The sequence below is a fragment of the Melopsittacus undulatus genome, chromosome 4 (assembly GCF_012275295.1).
Source record: "Melopsittacus undulatus isolate bMelUnd1 chromosome 4, bMelUnd1.mat.Z, whole genome shotgun sequence".
Taxonomy (NCBI): domain Eukaryota; kingdom Metazoa; phylum Chordata; class Aves; order Psittaciformes; family Psittaculidae; genus Melopsittacus; species Melopsittacus undulatus.
In genome coordinates, this window is record NC_047530.1 from 99,857,503 (window position 1) to 99,875,657 (window position 18,155).

General features: G+C 40.8%; 1 protein-coding gene across 1 annotated transcript in view; it reads left to right on the top strand.

The window, feature by feature from the left end:
- The window catches only part of SORCS3 (sortilin related VPS10 domain containing receptor 3), a 298,778-nt gene that overhangs the window by 139,454 nt on the left and 141,169 nt on the right, over positions 1-18,155 (top strand). The gene's annotated exons all lie outside the window — the stretch shown is intronic.

Below are 18,155 nucleotides of genomic sequence, written 5' to 3' on the forward strand. Positions count from 1 at the left end.
TCAGATGAGGCCAGAGCTGAAATGCATAGCTGGATGTGCATGGTTACAATCCAGGGTCTGGGTGCCTCCATCATTCTCCTTCTCTCTTTGTCCCATGAAAGCTGCACCTCTTGCACATCTTACCCTCCTGTCTTATGGCACTCCAGCACCCTTTTCTTACAAATTGGATTGCTTTCTGGAAGAAAAAATGAGCTTAATGTAGGAATGATTTGGTGAAATTCTGGAACACATGCAATGTGTGGAAGTCCTAATGGCTCTTTAGGCCTGTAACTAATCCTCGTTGGGTTTTATTCTGTTCCCAACAAGAGCAGAGCTCTGTATTTGCTATACAACATTGAGAACAAAAACCAAGCCCATGCTTAGCTTCATATATTATTTGCCCCCCTCTTTTAAGCTTGTTTAATTTGGATTATGTATCTTATCAATTTTATTAGTTTCATGTTCTCTTTAAGGTTCCTTCTAAGCTGCTCCTGTCTGTGTCTCCCATCCCTAGCTGGAAAGCCTCAGCATAGTGTTGAATATTACCCTGTCTGTATTTGGTGTCTTGTTGAGTACTGAAATGTCTTCCCTGACACAGCTAAGAAATGCTGGAGCACTCTGAAAGCAGCTGCTTCTTCAGTCCTGCTCTTTGCTCCTCAGTGAAACACATCGGTTACTAGTGTTTATCAGTGGGTAAAATCACCATGGAGAGGTCATGTCTTTGTGACCGAAGAAGGAGAGGCAGCTGAGAGGAGAAGAGATGAAAGAAACACAATCTCTGTTGTTATCATGGTGATAAATCATGGATGGCCTCTGTTCTTCTTGGGCACCTCTTGATGCGCTGGTGTTCAGCACTTAGAGGTCAGATTTAATCTCCGAGTGTTCCTTGTTTTTACACATTGCTGCTGGGAGGTAATCAACCCTCTGCATGTATGGAGTTAGCCAAGGCTGCGTGGCCAAGACTGAGATGAGGGGACTTTAGCTGTGTCCCCACATGGTGCTGGGCAGAGGCTGCTGACCCAACCTGTCGATGACTGGTTTTGGAGCTGAGATAGAGGTGTCCATGTCCTAGAAAACACAAGAAGGTATTTGGAAAACATGCTTTATTGTTGTGTAATTTGAGATTTGTATTCATAAATAAATCAGTAGAACAACATGCAAATACCAAAGAAAGATGCTGAGAATACTTTTTCCTGGTTATGATTCCTCTTGCCTCTCACTGCTAGTGATCAGGGCCATCTTGGTGATGGGAGAGCACCCGTCACTTGAAATGAGTCCACCCTGGAGTGCCTGCATAAGGAAACAGTCAAGCAAGATCCAGCCCATTGTGAATCTGTAGCTCCTGGCTGCATCAGAGCTAAAATGCTTCCTGCCACGATTCAAGACTACGTTGAACAGTTGTACGACTAATTCCCTTCTCCTAAGAAAGGAGGATTTCTCCTAAGAAGCTCAGGGTTTCACAACATTTTACAGCTGTGCCTACAGTCTCTGGTGCTGGAAGCTGAAACTGACAGGCTTGTATCCATTCTCCTGAAGATGCTTGGGCTGTTTCTTCTTTTGCTTGCACTCTAGGGACTTATATTTAGATCAGGAAAATCTTCATTGATTTCTCATTAATACTATGAAATTCCAGGTGATCATTAGACCTAGTGGTGTCCTGGGGGCTATGGCTTTCTTAAGAGTTACTGTTTGGAGCCCTAGAGAGAAGCCAAGCGCCTGCAGTTTTGACACTGCTTAACATCATGAAGATGCTTTAATAGGCAGAGTGTATTCCAGGGCACATTTCCCCTTCAGTGCATCTGCCCACACAGTTGTTTGCCTGAGAGACTACATGAGAAGCACCTGCCTTACCGTGTTCATACATAGGTTGCAACAAGCATGACAATGCTGTGCTGAACTTCAGAAAGGAGAAACTTTCATATTTGTTTAGCAGCACCCCTTCCTTACAGGTGAATGGGACTTAGGGGTAGATGGTTGAGTGCTCTGAAACGCTGAGGCTTGCAAAATGCATAGCTTTGGCTTTTCTACCTTATAGCCTATTTTCTGTCTTTAGGGATATGACAAAAGGCTGCTTACTCTCTGCTGGGCAGAGATCTCAGTTCCCTGCTGAACTTTAATTTAATGCTATATTTTGGGCGTTAGTTTCATTTCACTAGAGTCAGATTTTCACAGCAGTCTTGGAATTAGAACTGTTTATTTCTTCCAAAGCACTAAGAAAAGCAGTGTCTTCTTTTTTTAATAAGAACATTTCTCTTGACTTTTTAAATTACCATTTTCTTTCTATCCCAATATTTCTTTTTCTCTTAGGTTGTTGAAAACTTTTTATTAGAAAATTGGATAAATTCTACAAAATGCGATTCTTTGACTGCCTGCACTTCAAAAAGGCAGTGTTTGGAGCTGAAGTGCTGTGAGTCCCTATTTGCTAGCATGGGTTGGTCTGCTGTGTAAGATCCCCTATCCCCAGAACATTTCCTTTCTTCTTGGCTGTCAATGACAGGATTCATTTTAGAATTGATGCCTCACAGAGAGATGCAAAGTCAATCCAAAGGGTGCAGAAAGAAGATAAGAACAGAAGTCCCATATATCTGAAGAACTGCTCCTTTCAGACACTGAGGTGCCATTTTGAATCTCAAGGAATTCTTGAACCATAGATTTAATGTATTACTTTCACCATGAAATGTTCTATGAAGAGTGCATATTCTTGGTTAAGGTGTTGTTTAGTTCAAAACCCAGTGTGCACTGGAAACTTTTATCTGTACTCGTGGGATTCCTGTAGAGGTTGAGAGGATGGAGTTAAAAAGCATTTAAAAGACAAGAGAGGAAAAAGGAACAGAATGACAACTCTGGCAAAATCAAAACAAAAAGCACTTGCCTGTATATAGGATTGCTCACATGAGATGTGGATAAATGGGAGGTACTGATTGCATTTAAGATCTGGGGTGACAGTTCTGATGTCTTGGAAATACGTTCCTTCATGAATTTGCTTTGCAATTCAATTTGATGCAGTCATCTTTAGCTTTTCTTTTGCACTGTTACCATCGTTGTTGTAGGTGATAACTTGGAGAATTAAAAGGCTGTAGTCTTTTATGGTAGCTCTCTGCACAGAAATATCACCCAAGTGCAGTGATTGAAATGAGGATTCTCCCCATTTTTCCCTGATACCAGATCTGAAGCACAGAGATTTTATTCATAGACAGACTTTGTAGCTGAGTGATTTGAAGAGTAGTTGCAGACAGCATAAAGAAGAAATAAAGTTACAGTGCTCAGTTAAATAGCTTTGAGAAAATGGTTTTGCAGACTATTTTCCAAGTTGTCATACAGTCAAAATGGAGGGGCTGTCCAAATCACTAAACCTATAAAAGCCAAAGGCAGTGCTGCACCTCTCAGACCTAGTCATGCTTCTGACCATGGCCCATCGGAATGAGAAACATTGAGAGGTATTTGGAGAGTCAGAAGCTCTGAAAGCTAAATATAATTAGGTTTGTTTGTTTCTGTGCAGCTTCTTGGGTATGAAGCACAGTGACTGTTTATGAGCTGGCACAGGGTAATGCTGCATTTCAGTTCAGGTTAATGAAGGAAGAAGTTAATTGTGACTGAAATATTGGAATTGCAGAGGAATGCATCTACCTGACTGCAAACTAGCTAGCACATTGGGAATGACACCTCCTCTTACAGAAGCTGGAGAACCTAAATGAGAGCAAGTCATTTTGACCTTCTCTGTATTTCTTCTTGCTTATTTGGAGAGTGAGAGCAAACCGCATCCTGGTCTCATGCAGGGGCCAAAGGGAATTCCTCAGCAGTGTTTGGCGCCTGAGGGCAGAACCATGGTCCAAACTGAATTTGTTTTGCCTTCATTTCTTAGTTTGTTTTATCCCAAGGGGATCCCCAGCATTTTGCTTTCTCCTTGCTCATCAAATGTGTGCTAGTCTTATGAGGCAGAGGTTGCAGCATGCACCTGATGCTTGCTAACCCAGCCTGAACTAAGCTGCCATTCTTTGCCACAGCTCCCATTAGTCATCTGCTGCTTTTCCCTAAGATTGCATCCCAAGCTATCGGTGAGGAACTAAGCTCTGGAGTATCCTAAAGCCATTTGGCAGATGGAATGTTTCTTTGGACCTTTTTTCCTTATGATGCTGACACTGTGATAAACAGCATGTGCTACAAACTGGCATTTGCTGATGTAATCTCAGAGACCGTATTAATAACACAAAGGCAACAGGGGTGAGTTAGAGTCACAGGGCAGGAGTGATAAAACCGGTTGTTTCTACTGTCTTTTATCCCTAATCTCTCCCTTCAGCTCCATGAGATACTAAATAGCACTTGGCTTCCCAGTTGCCATTAGCAGAGCCTAAATAACCTGAGCTACAGATGCAGTTGTAGTCATCTCTTTGTGCACCTTTTCTCCAGACCTTTGAGTCTCACTGCAAACCCCACCCAGTCCAGAGCTAGGTGGGCAGAACCCACCTGCTGCTGTAAAAGACAGGCTGTAGCTCTGAAACACAGCATCTGTGTTACCTGAGCAGAGGAAACTTGACTGCTCTGCTTATACCAGTGGATTGTACAAATGTGAGTGTGATCTGGTTAACATTGCGATGTATTGTCATGTAAAAACACCTTAGCGACAGTTGCTGTCAGTCTCCAGAACTCTCAATTTAAATAGAAGAATAAGATGTGAATGAAGAAGTAATATTTTTCTTTACTTACTGATGAAAAAAGGATGATTTACTCAAGGTCACCCATAACATCAATGGCAGTCAGAGGATATGTGACATGATGGGTTTTATCTACAAGGTGCAGTCTTGTGGGCTGTTGTGCATGGGATTCTCTCTGCTACACAAATAAATTCAGCTTGAATTTGTCACCTGAAAAAAGAGAGAACTTTTGTAAATGTTTACAGAACCATGACCTGAAACTTCATGAAAGAAATGGAGAATACGACTTTAGGAAATCTCTCCTTGTGAGGGATTTTTTTTGTCTCTTTTGAATTCAGAAAAGTCACGTTTTCAGAGTAGGTTTCTCTGATCTTTCCTACATAAGAAATATAGTTTCCCAGTGCTGTATGACTCAGTGTATTAGTGTTTTAAACTTGATTCAAAATCAATGAACTGAAGATAATGAGATGTAAGGGTAAAATAGGAATGTTACTAGAATACTCTTAAAGCATAGGGTCTTTTTTAGTGTGTCCAAATATTTTAAATTTTTATTTTTCCTATTATTATTAAATTATTATTATATTTGAGGATTGTGCTTCCTTGTGGATCTTTGCACTCAAGGGGTTCCTGTAAGAGTGCTCCCCCCTGCTGCAGCCTGGAACTGTGGAGCCTGGCATGCCAGATGCCCCACTGGGACCTGACGTGACCAGTGGGCTCCTGTACTTAAAGAAAGAACAAACTAGTAAGTGTTTGTTTGCAGGTTTTAATTTAACTACTGACGTGACATAAATCATATAGATAAATGGAGGTTGTATAGCTTCTGTGGTCTGTGGTTCCGTGGAATGTGACCACTTGTCAGCACAGAGCACAGATTTGGTATCCAATCTTATGAGATAGCCCCAATGGAAGTTTTTATTTAAACAGGGACAATCTGACTTCTGTACTCCAGAGAAGGCTGTCCTTTGCTATGCAGGAACATGAAAACTGGAGATTCTTGGGGCTTTTTCAGTTAATTCTCTGAAAAAGAAGATGCATTAAAAACACCCAGCCGAAAAAGGAAAAACCCAAACTCCACTGAACCTCACCCACTGCTGTTTCTAAACATAAACACAATTGGGATCATTAACAAAATGCTCACATATGGAGGGTTGGAACTAGGTGATCTTAAGGTCCTTTCCAACCCTAACTATTCTATGATTCTATGATTACTTAATGGGAATGGAGGGGAAAGGGTTAGAAGAGAGATGGGTATCTGTTTCTGCTTATATCTGTCTTAAAGGTGCTACATTGGAAATCACCATTTCAGTGTTCATGAAGAAAACTCCCATTCATCTACTATGAAACTTCAGATTAGAGTTGCCTGTGTGTGTGCCCTTATTCATCTGCATTTCATAAGTCTTTGTACTTACCCATTCCAAGAGCTTTTACTGGCATTTTTCATCGGTTTCTGAGCACATTTAATTCATGTTTGATTAGTGCTGAGGTAAGTCTTTAAAGCGAATAGAAACCTAATGCAGGATTTAATTAATAAAGGTAGAGAATAAAATGAGGGCTGTCTAAATGGGTTTTTGAATGTTTTGTTACAGAAGTGTCAATTTAGCCTTCACAGATTTTGCAAGCCTGGTTGGCAAAAGTAAGCACTGGACACAAGATGTATAAGTAAAATAAAGAGACACCAGTGAGACACTTGCTGTGTCATTTATCCACCCAGGACTGGAACTGTGATCCTGAAATCCCTGCTTAGATGCTGCCTGGGGCTTTGGGAAAAAAATGGCCACTTGAATGAAAGCAAGCACACATTTTAGGAAGAGGCAAATCAGAATTCAAACCCTTTGGGCTTGACTGTCTTACTATGCACACTTCTGTGAGGTTGCTTTGTGTGCAGGAACTGAGTGGGTGAGCTGTGTTCATCTGGCATTGTTTGTGGATGGCAAATGTAGGTACCTACCACTTTAAACATATAACTCTCAGACCCCATCATCAAAAAAAAAAAACCCTAAAATTGGTTGAGGTTGATATTGCTGCACATCATTGTCTATGGGAATGGCTGGAGATTCCTATCACAAGATGGAAAGGTAGGAGGAATCCAAGCCAGTATGTAAGCTTTGTTTGTAGGACTTGCAAATAATGTTTGGGGAAGAAAGGCCAGTTAACAGGTAAGAATTGGCTTGGCAGGATACTGGTGCACATCTTTGACAAGGCTGCCTTTTCTGGCTTTCTAAATGTCAGTCAGTCTCTCCTGTTGCTCTCTGCCTGCTTCACCTTGTATTGATAGAGTCAGGGCTCTACAGAGCCTTAGGGATGGAATGAGGTCATAAGAAAAGCTAGGGGGTAAAACTAGAAAGGTCACATCCACATTTAGATGTAGACTTACCAGAGCTGGCTGTCAGTATTTAATGAAGAAGCAGTTTGCTCTAATTTAGCCACCTAGTGTTAAAAGACAGATCAAAGTTATAATATCTACTAAAATAAAGCTGCAATTTTGTCACTTAGTGTGGCCATTGCTTTTAATGAACTGGGCAGAGTGGACCTGTGTGAACTTTCAGAGTGCCCTCCCTTAGTTACAGGGACAAAGAGGGGCTGTCAGGATGTATCACCTTGTAATGGGCTGCCTGTGCTTAGCACCCAGCCTGTCAGCAGGGCAGACACAGCAGCAGATGCTGATGTAGGGCAGGTTCATGAAACTTCCTTCCTTTCTCCACCTTCCCTACCTCTTTATGAAACATGGCTGTATCTTTTACTGCTGCAGCTCCAACAATATATTAATTTATGAAGTAAGAAAAATGAGGTAGTTTTGAATTAACGAGGAGGGGAATGGCGCTTCACAGGCAGCAGGATAATCAATCAATAATAACGAGTCAGCATGTCTTGTTATTAAAAAGGAGAAAAAATAATAGCATGGATGGGGAGCAGCTCTTGCAAAAGGGGAAGGTGGGTCCTTTTAAAGACCTTGATCTTTACTGATAAGAGCTGGTTCACCAGGACAGTTATTCTTCTTTTAGGACAACCATCCCCTACCTCCTGCCAGCTCCAAGCCCACTAGTCTGTGGCAAAATGTCTTTTTATTTCATTCTTTTCCAAAGCGAAGAGTAGAAAAAATCAACATTATTCATTGAATGAATTCTCAGTTTTGATAGAAAAGATCAGCAAAGTCAGCAGGGTATGTGCTGGCCGCTGTCCCTTCTGCCATATATGCACGTTTGCATCTTATAGAGCAAATGCAGTAACTCCAATTTCATCTCTGATTAGATCAATTCTGTGTAAAATGCTTTATCCCAAGCAGCACTGTCAAGCCCTTGTCTGGCTGTGTTAAGAGCAGTTGTTTTTTGGCATGGAGCTTAGCTGGTCTGAAACATTTCAGCACATCTCAGAGTGCTTAAGGCCCTTGACTCTATCTGTCCCAAAATCCCTCTTTGCACTGTGTATAGACAGATGTTGCTGGACTCTGAAAGTGATGATAGGGGTTTTCTAAGCAGTGCACAGATACAGTTAGAGAAAACGCAGTCTGTAGTTTTCTTATAAATCTGGGGAATCAATGCTTAGCCCAGTCCTTATGTCTCTGTCTGAGGAGAGATTGGTGCTGCCTTTTACAGTGGGCTCTGCAGTGTTTTAATTCCCTTGCAACAACTCAGGTTGTCCTTTTTCTGGCATAAAAAGCTTATCTGACACCTTTTGCCTCCCTTGGAGCCATTCCACAGCAGGAGAATGTGATCCTTAGAAATGAGTGCAAGAAGCCAACAAAACAAAGCAGCTGTGCTCAGAACTGTGAGTGGTAGTGTAATGGAGGCAATGAACAAAGTGCTCAGGACTTGGAAATAGGTGGAAAGATGGAGTCAGCTTGGCAAGTTTTTGACTTCTGCCAATTGATTCCTGAACTAAAGTGTCAGCGTTGTGCTAAAGGTAAAATCTTTGTCCCCTCTTCCAATTTGCTTTCATCTTGCAGTAGTTCTTCAGGACACTGCAGTGTGTAATGTCGCTGTTGGAAGAGGACATAGTGGCTGTGGTCCCTGGGACAGTCACTCAGCTTCTTGGTGTGTAATTGCAGGCAAGACTTATACCATAAACCTGCAAGGCCTGTATCATTAGGAGCTAATTTTGCACATGTAATGGAAAACATCAAAGCCAATGAGCTGGTACTTGTGAATCCTGATCCTACATCCTGGATCTTCCTTTACATTTACCTGAGTTAGTATGTGAAGCTTACAGCCACAATGGATAGCTTAGAGCTGTGTGCTACTGTGAAGAGCACTGTAAAGTCATAGTTTGTAACTTTAACCTTTAATTTCTGGGGACCCCAGCCTTCCATCTAGAAAATGAATACCTTCTCCTGCCTCTTCAGCTTCTGCCTCTGAAGAGATGTTAGGAAGAGAAGTGCATGAGGGACGGTGAGGAACATGAGTAATATATGTCAGGCAAGTAAATTGAGATAGATCATTAGCATCTGGATGTGAACATTGATAAAGCTGACTGTTGTCTATTTCTCTCTGCAATGTGACTAAAAAGCAGAAAAATAAAGTGTGTAAGCAGAGGAGAAGCAATGATGCATTTAGAATTGTATTGAGGTTTAATGGCCTCAAGAGAGATACATAATACAATTTTTATTTTTCTAAAGAGGCATGAAACACTCTACTGTCCTCAAATGAAACAGACTGCGGTATACAGGCTGCAAAAGTTTACTTACATGAGTAACTATCCATGGACACCTCTTTGTTTTCTGTATTGCGGCAACTACTGTGAGTAAACTTATTCCCACATGTAAAGTGTTCTTTCAAGTGAGACCTATAATCAGAGGAATGTTTCTGTATAAATGGTGTTCTCAGTTCCAGCAGCTGTGGTGCACACAACCTCTCCTTACTGATAACATTATTTTCTGTAACTATTTCTGCTTACACGGTAAGTTGCTATAATGGGGAAAATTACTTTGTAGTTCTATGGAGAATAGCACAACCATGCATTTACTCAAATAACATATAATTGTAACAGTGAATGCGGCTTTTCTCTTCCTGTGCACACAGTTTGGGATCAGAGCTGTTCTGTGTCACTAGAAAAAGCTGGTGACCACAAACCGATGTGTCGGATGATTCAGCAGTTAGGGATTTCCTATATAGAAGCAATAAGAGTAAAAAGGTATCATGAAGAACTATGCCACACAGAAGTACCAGACTCCAGAGGAAAACATAATGTAGATCAGAAGCTTTACATTTCTCTTCTCGTGTTCTACTGTCTTTTTTTCCTGTGGAAGCATTGGTTGTTGCTGAACATCATCAGCAAGGCTCCTTCTACTCCTGATTCAGGCCCAGTCATAGCAGTGCTGATCAAACTGGATATATACAAACCCAGCCATAAGTGGTGGTGCTTGTAATTAATTTGTTGGTTCATAGAGGGCAACTGTGCATGAACATGCTGTGATATGGAAAAGCCTTTGGCAAAATAGCTGAACAACATGCGGCACTGAAGTGACCTCAGGAAGGTGGGATTACTGTGGCAGACGACTTTGCTCTGATGATCCGTGGGGAGCTGGAGAATGTGTAGCTATAACAAGAGTAAAATGGGATGGAATAACCTCGGGTAAACTCTGCCTTGCTGTGACAATGAAAAGGTTCTACAACCAAGCACGTGGCTGTTGCCAGTCAGTCACTCTTTGCCAGGTCAAACACATGCTTTTTGGATGGCTTCCATCCCCACTGGCACCTGAAATTTAACAAGCAAATGCTTGCTGTGCCTTGTAATTAAAAGTGAAAAGTACATGTGTCCAGTGCCAAAAAGACAAGAGAAAGCAGGGAGACATGTTGTTCTGACCTGCTTAGCAGTAAAACAAAGATGAGATGTTCTGCTTTGTTGGGTCTAATATGATGGCTTATTCCAGTCCTGTGCGTGCAAATTGGATCCGGCCTGGGATTTGGCATTGTGGGTAGGTTAGGATGGCAGCCTTAGAGTATCTGAGTTGTTTTCCCAGCTCTGATTTTGCGGAAGCCTTACAGCAATGATACATTTTCATTTCCCACCTGCCAAGGAGGAAGGCAGAGTGGTTTTCCTTTAGGGGCTCTTGCTCTGTATCCAATTTAGCCTTGATTTGCTCCTGATCCTCAGCGCATCCTGCAAGGTGCATCTGTGCTCTTGTGCAGCTGCTGGAGGTGGTAATTAAATGAAGTGCTTTCTCCATAGGGGGATAGGGTGTGCGAACTTGGAATTCTGTGAAGTGTTTTGTTTTGGTATGGCAATTTATGGCGGGTATGGCTGCAGCGCCAGGAGCCTGGTTTGATTTTGTGCAAATCTGAGCTATTAGCTGTAATTGTAATTTGGATATGTTGGATATGAGAAACAGTAGAGGTCAGAAATAGTAACCAGGATTATTCCCTGTAAACAGGCAGAGTGGGCTGATGTGCACCTCCTTAGAGAAGGCAAGTAGTGCTGGTCCTCATCTGATGTACTTCTACTAATCTCTCTTCTAAGAATTAGTCATGTAAAATATATCTCCTATGGATCTTTCAGACAGGAGAACTGCTTTATCTCAGTCTCCCAAAAGCATTTCTGGCATCTTCATCCTTTTCAGTCTTTACGAGATGCAAATGAAAGAATTACTGAGATGCTGTAGTCTTAAATATATCCTCTTTCCTGACTGAGCCAGCTGTATGTAGCACATGCTGGGATTATATATTCCAATTGTATGTTTAGTGTCTGAGTGTAATACTAGTATCTCATGCAAGTAGATTATTCATCCTCATAGGCTAGATTTACGTTCCCTTGAATGACAGGTTCCAAGTTCTGTTGAGACAAGGCACATATTGGGGTTGATTGTAGATAAAACTCTTAAGTTTTATTTCTAACAGTATCAGGATTCTGCTGAGGGGCTTTTCAAGTTAACAGTGAACCTGGGGTGCTTGATGCTGGTGGGGAAGGTGTGCTGTTTGGATAGCAGATTTATGCTTACATCATTTCTGACTGACAAAAATGTCTTGATGATTACACAGAATATTGTAATGGTAAAACATACAAAACATTTTGAAACTTGATCGCAGTTTTGAAGATGGCCTAAGGATATATAACTAGGGGACAGCAGAATAATTACATACTGTATTTCAAAAGAGGATTTGATATTCATTAAAATGAGCAAGCACCCCAGTGATGTCCCCTTTTGTGTTGCAGTAGCACCAGAAGACCCTGCTAGTTAAGATAAAAAAGAAGAAAATCAATTTATACCTTACTACTTTCTACCTTGTAATGGTCCTCTTCTTTGCTGTACCCTCTGCAAAAGACAAAACATAATGCAAAGATGTAAAACTCACATGTAATTTGAACAGCATACTCTTATTCTTTCTCAATGACAGAAGGATGGGGAACCCACAGATGGGGTCCCCTTGACATCAGTGTCAGAGATCTATGCTGTCTTCTCAAGCCAGCTTACTGGAGTAGAGAGCTGCAGTCTCCAGCACAGCTGAAGTCCGTGGAGGAGATCCTTCAAAAGGAGTTGGAGGCTCATAGAGGCAGCTGTTGACATCTGGAAAGTTCAGTGACAAGCAGTGTGATTCTGCAGAGTAGAGGTTGGTTTGTAATTACAGAGAAATCCTGATGGGAAGGAAGTTCTGGAGGGAGGTTAGCATGAAGTGCCTGAAAGGTCTTAAGAGAGCTATTTGGCTCTTTGGTCATGGTACATATAATACAGACCCAATGCAAAAGTCTCAAGGAAACTATTTCATTGCTCAGTTTCTATGGCTGTCTGACTCATTTTTCATTATCCAATAATAAATACAGTAGTGAAAGTCACCTTTAACACTTAAAAATTGCTTGGATTTTATGGGATTGTATTGAAGTGAGTGCCAAGGTATAAAAGCCTTATGGTTGAGGTACTTTTATAACACATGCTTCATAAACCCTTATAAAGTAAGTGCCATGCACTTCATCCTTTAAGATTACAGCATTATGGTTCTGAGAGATGGTGATCTGGTGCTATATTCATTAATTAAATCTGTTATTAATGTGAAATTTGGGGCAATAGCAGTGAAGTTACAAGAAGTTGAAACAGGTTAGGTCCAGACAATTTATCTCTCGTGAAAGCTCAGTGCACCTTTACTGCTTGACTGATGCCCACAGGTTATCCTTAACATTAAGGAAGTTTTTGAGACACATGAAGTTAGGAGCCCCAAATCTGGGCTGCTCTGTAACACAAGGGGTTGTGATGACTGCATTTTGGGACACAGTTAGTAATTATGTGGAAGCTGTTGCCCTCTTCACAGCTGTGTTTGGATTTCCAGAGAGCAGATGTCCCTCTCATCACAGCTGCTGATCACTAAGGAATGGGGTGGATTGCTTTACTTGTATGCAGATAAATAGGCTTTCTTGCTAGAGCAGATTTTTACCACTGCCATCTCCCATTTTTCCTGTCTGACTGATATGTTTGGTGACTGGACAGTAGAGGTTGGCTTCCTTTTACCCTGATTATTGCAGGAGTCAGTGCATCTACTGGGCAGTTAAGAGGTGTCTGAACATCTTCTGCAGAAGTTTCTGTAAAGCTAAGGTGTGCTTCCTAAACTAGTGCAAATCATGCAAAGATATTTTCACTTTCATGATAATTTATAGGGGTGTTATTTTTTCTGGTAAACAGTTACTTGTGATATCAGTACATTTGTGTCTCAGAGGAGCTTGGGCTGACTTAATTTAACTGAAGTTTTTTAATTGAACTCACACGTGGTGAGAAAAGAAAAAAATGAAGGAGATTTTCCTTGCAATGAGTTGCATCTGTCCTCCATGGGATTGACATAGAAGGGCTTCTGGTATATGGTATAGCTGTGTTTTAAGAGGTTAAGGTTGTGTATATACCTCCAAGGGCATCCTTTAGCCTGCAGTGCAAGTAAATTGCAGTAATGATATAGAAGAGAGGAAGAATAGGAACGGAAAGAGTAACCGAGCATTTGTCAAAAAATCAAGAAATTTCAGATGATCAAACACTTAATTTAAAATGCTTTGGCAATAAGAAATTATTTTCCAATAATAGATTTCCAAACTATTAATGTTGAACATACTTATGGTAAATACTTTGAGGGAAGGAAATGTTTTTTGTTATCTTTAAGCGTTTAAATGTCATTTGATTTTGGTTTTTCAGTTTTAAAAGGAGGAAAAGACATCATAAGTCCAAACAAAGCAAAAGTCCTCTGTTTACATTGACATTTAAGCATAAATTGTTGAAAGTTTTTGCTTTTTAAACTCAAAGCTAATATGGAACTTGAAAAGTAGACTTAGCTCGAGAGGTCTTGTGGGACCATACAATCATAGAATCATAGAATAGTTAAAGTTGGAAAGGACCTTAAGATCATCCAGTTCCAACCCCCCTGCCATGGGCAGGGACACCTTACACTAAACCATATCACCCAGGGCTCTGTCCAACCTGGCCTTTAACACTGCCAGGGATGGAGCATTCACAACCTCCCTGAGCAACCCATTCCAGTACCTCACAACCCTAACAGTAAAGAATGTCTTCCTTATATCCAGTCTAAACCTCTGCTGTTTAAGTTTCAACTTGTTACCCCTTGTCCTGTCACTACAGTCCCTAATGAATCCTTTACATGTTTTACCCAACAAAAACAAATCAAAACCAAAAAAACATTTGTTTCTTTTTTTAAATCAGGTGTTTTTTTTGTTTTTTTTTGTTTGTTTTTGTTTTTCATTGTTGTAGATGTAGCCTGGCTTTACAAAGGACCTAAAGTTGTTTTAGGAAGGACCTAAAGTGCTTCTGAGTTGAGGGTCTAATGGGAGGGGATGAAAAAAAGTAATGGTAAAGCTGTTTCACTTATAAGCTGAGCACATTCGGTGTGGAAATCACTATGAAGCTGTAAACATGAAACCCCAAGTTTCTGGTTTTGGAGCAGTGACTGTAGCAGAGCTACCTTTTCAATTGCAGGAGAGGACAATGCAGTGCTACAGAGCAAATTGCTATTACTTTGCTAAGGAACTGGGTTTCTTTTGTAATTGTGGAGGCTTGGGTGGTTTGTAGGTGGATTGTTTTTTTTCAACTGCTTTGTTTATTCCTTTTAGAATTGTACTTTCTATAGGTGAATAAGAATGTGACTGGGGCCTCTGAAAAGGACTTCTTATGAAAAGCACATTAAAGTGAAGAGGAAAATCAGAACGCAGTACACAATGGTTTAATGCTATCTTCTTGTTTCTGGGAACAAAAGACATTTATTTTGAACTTGTCTTCTTTATTCATTTACTGGATGCTTCCTGCTAATGTAGCTCAGTAGTACTCCTGCTACAGAGATTGTACCTATAAAACTTCTTCATGCTGATTTAGAGAGATGCACTTTGGTAATTTACAGTGAAAATTTATGTTGATTGGTTGAGAAAAAATAAAAGGATTCAGTGAAAAGTGATATTAATAAAAAGGTCTTTTATGTGGCACATGGTTTCAGTTTTTTGTCCAGAAGTAGTTTATTAAAAGATTCAGCTCTGTATGAAACAGATCTTTCTTGTTCTGGGATACATTGAACAAGGGAGCAAGAGCAGTGATAAAACCTTTTGAATCTGATGCTAAGGATACAAGTAATATGATAGGAGGGTGAATGTTGTTCTTGTGCCTTGAATGCAGAAGAGGAAGGTTAGTGGTGATATGCCAAGCAGGCCTGCTCACATGAGGGCAGAGCTGTGAAGGCTACTGAGAGAAGAAATAAGTGCCAAGCTTTAGGGGAAGTGTTTGGCATAACTGCCTGACAGATTCAGGCTGATACAAGCTCTGGCTACCTGTAGATTCAAGCCAGTAGAGCCTAGGCATGTGTCAGTGTTGTGACTGTGAGAAGTGTGCTAGTTCCTTACTAATGTGGTTCAATATTCCAGATCACAGTCGTCTTTGTGCTTGGCTAGCCTGGAGCAGGGGTCACCTGGAAAGAGTGCGTCACCATCTTGACTCATCCACCTGCACGTAGCCCAAGTGAAACCAATACTGAGGAAACTTTGCATTTACCCAGTGACACACCTGTAATTCTAATCAGGTAGCAGGAACTCAGATTCTTAGTTACAAATCCTACCCTAATTTTTATTATATTAGCCCCATCAGAGGGCAAACCATTTTAGTGGATTTTTTCTGTGATATGGTGTTGCTTTCCTTCCTCCTGAACATCTCAGTCTATACATTGTAGTTTGTGGACGTGAAAGGTGTCCCCTCTGAATCGTCTCCCTTCTATGTAATTCCTCCGCTGGTATCTGGTGTTCTGCTGAACTGGAGCTCATTCAGAACGTATTGTTTCCCCCAGAGCTCCTGCTTTACAAGAGCATACACCACCTACCACACAGCTCTCTTCCTCTGTGTTCATCTCCTAAGGAGTTACCTGAAGTTCAGTCTGGTTTTTCAGCCTGGTTTGTTTTGTCTGGTGCTTGCCATTCATTGTCTACTGAATTTTGGAGACTGGGAGATAAACTTGAGAGGAAGAGCTATGTAGCATAAACGCCTCATCTCAGATACGTTTTGAAGGACTTACCTTAGTAGTAATCAATCCTGCCTTCCCTTCCCCTCTCCACTTAAACTAGAGAAGGCAGCAACTGAAAATCATATTTTATATATATATATGTGTATATATGAGAATGGAGCAAGGTAAAATGCAATTTCCTTTTTCATAAAGGCTGCCATTTAATTTAATATTATAGAAAATTATTAGATCTTAAAAATCTATAAATTATTTTTGACAACTCTCTGTTGCTCCTTTGCTATTCCTTATGGCAATTATAAATGGCAACAAAGGGTGCTGGCAGAGATGCTCATTCTGACTGGAGTTTGTTTATTGGCTCTTAATGAAAAGCGATTAATCTAAATCACTACTGGGGTGGATCCTTCACCCTGGCCCCATAATGAGAAGTGGTGGTTTCAGGCCTTTGACAAATGTCCTGCTACTTCCCCTGCCAAAAGTTTTCCCCTCCCTCAATAGCTTCCATCAGGAAAAAGACATGAAGTAATAATGATAAAAAGCCCAGGGTCTCCCACTCTTGCCATGTAACAAAACTGGATCGGTCCTAGCTGCATGACTGTTGGTGGCTTTTTGTTTTTTTCATTCTGGTTGAGCCTCCTGTTTTCTTCCTTCCTACTTTGTAGGATTAGCCTTGCTTACAAGGATGGATGACAACAGGGGTGCTGGTTGTGTTTTTGTCTTCATTTGAAGAATGGAAAGTGGATATTGGAACTGGTGAAGGGGGGTGGGCTACTAATGCGATGGCACAAAAAGGCATAACGGTTGTTAGACTCTTCTAGCTTTCCCTCTATCTTGTAATTTTCCTAGCTTGATGGTTTACTATTTGATCTTCCAAACACTGTTACACTTCCAGAGGAACAAATTGCTTGGATTGTGAAAACATCTGATGGAAACATCACCTGTTCCATCTTATCTGACCCATTTCTTGAACTGTCTAGTGAAATGCTGCAGGTCATGTGCTAAAGGGCAAAGAGGATGTTTTGTGTGTGTACCACATCAGGTCTCTGCAACTGTTAGCTGTCTTGTGCTCCTTATCTGAAGGTGGAACACTAACAGTGACCTTTTAATGTACAGCATTATTAGCTCTGTAACCCTCTGTGACATCAGGTGGAAAACTTTATTTTCCTGAAGTATCCTTCCTTTTAAATGTAAGATCTCTCTGGAATATCTTGTTATATTGGCAGTCTTGCATCCTTTTTTCCATTCTGCAGAATCAAGCAATTTTTACTAAGCTGTTACAGTTTTATGGCACAGGCAATATGCTTTAGATGAATGGGGGTATACTTGAGGGACAAAATGTCTTTTTGAAGTCTAAGTTTCCAGTGATAGAAAAAAAATATCTTGAAATGCTGGGGAAACCTTTCTTGTTTGAAGCAAAATGAAACATGTCTTGATCTGATTAGAAAGAAGAAACTTACTGAAGCTTCCTTGTTGGTGGAGGCCATCAGGAGCTATTCTCAAGACTAATTCCCAGGGAGGGAGTAGCCTGTGGGGCTATATCTCAATTCCCATGCTGCACACCAGAGAACTTTTTCAGGAGTAATGGTGTGGCTTTCTGAGGCAACAAGTGATTGCTGCTTTATGAAGCTGGTAGGCTGTATATGTGAGGAATGTTGAAGGAGGTCTGAGCTCAAGCTGTGGATTTATACGGTGGCTTCACCCTGGGACAACATTCACTTCTAGTTTTAAAGGCCCTTTTCATTTCTTAATGGAAAGAATCAGAAACCATTTATCTTCTATTCACTTTCCTTTGGTGACCTCATGGAGTTAATGAAGTGCTTAAGTTTAAACAAGTGCTGAAATTTTTTGCTTGATCGAGGTCTAACATACTGAGGGTCTTACCAGTCCTTGTAACTGATTTTTGATGTCAAAATTAATGTGCTTCCCTATGATAGTCTTGAAGTTAGAGCTCTGTGAAGTAGAATAAGAAAAGTTATCATGGACATGTGAGCACAAGAAAACTGCAGTGGATATTAGCTAGATGATCATTCTGCAGCTAGCTGAAAAAGACAGTCCCTGGATCTGTTTTCCTGCTGAAAAGCAGTTTCTATATTTGTTTCAGCTACTGTAT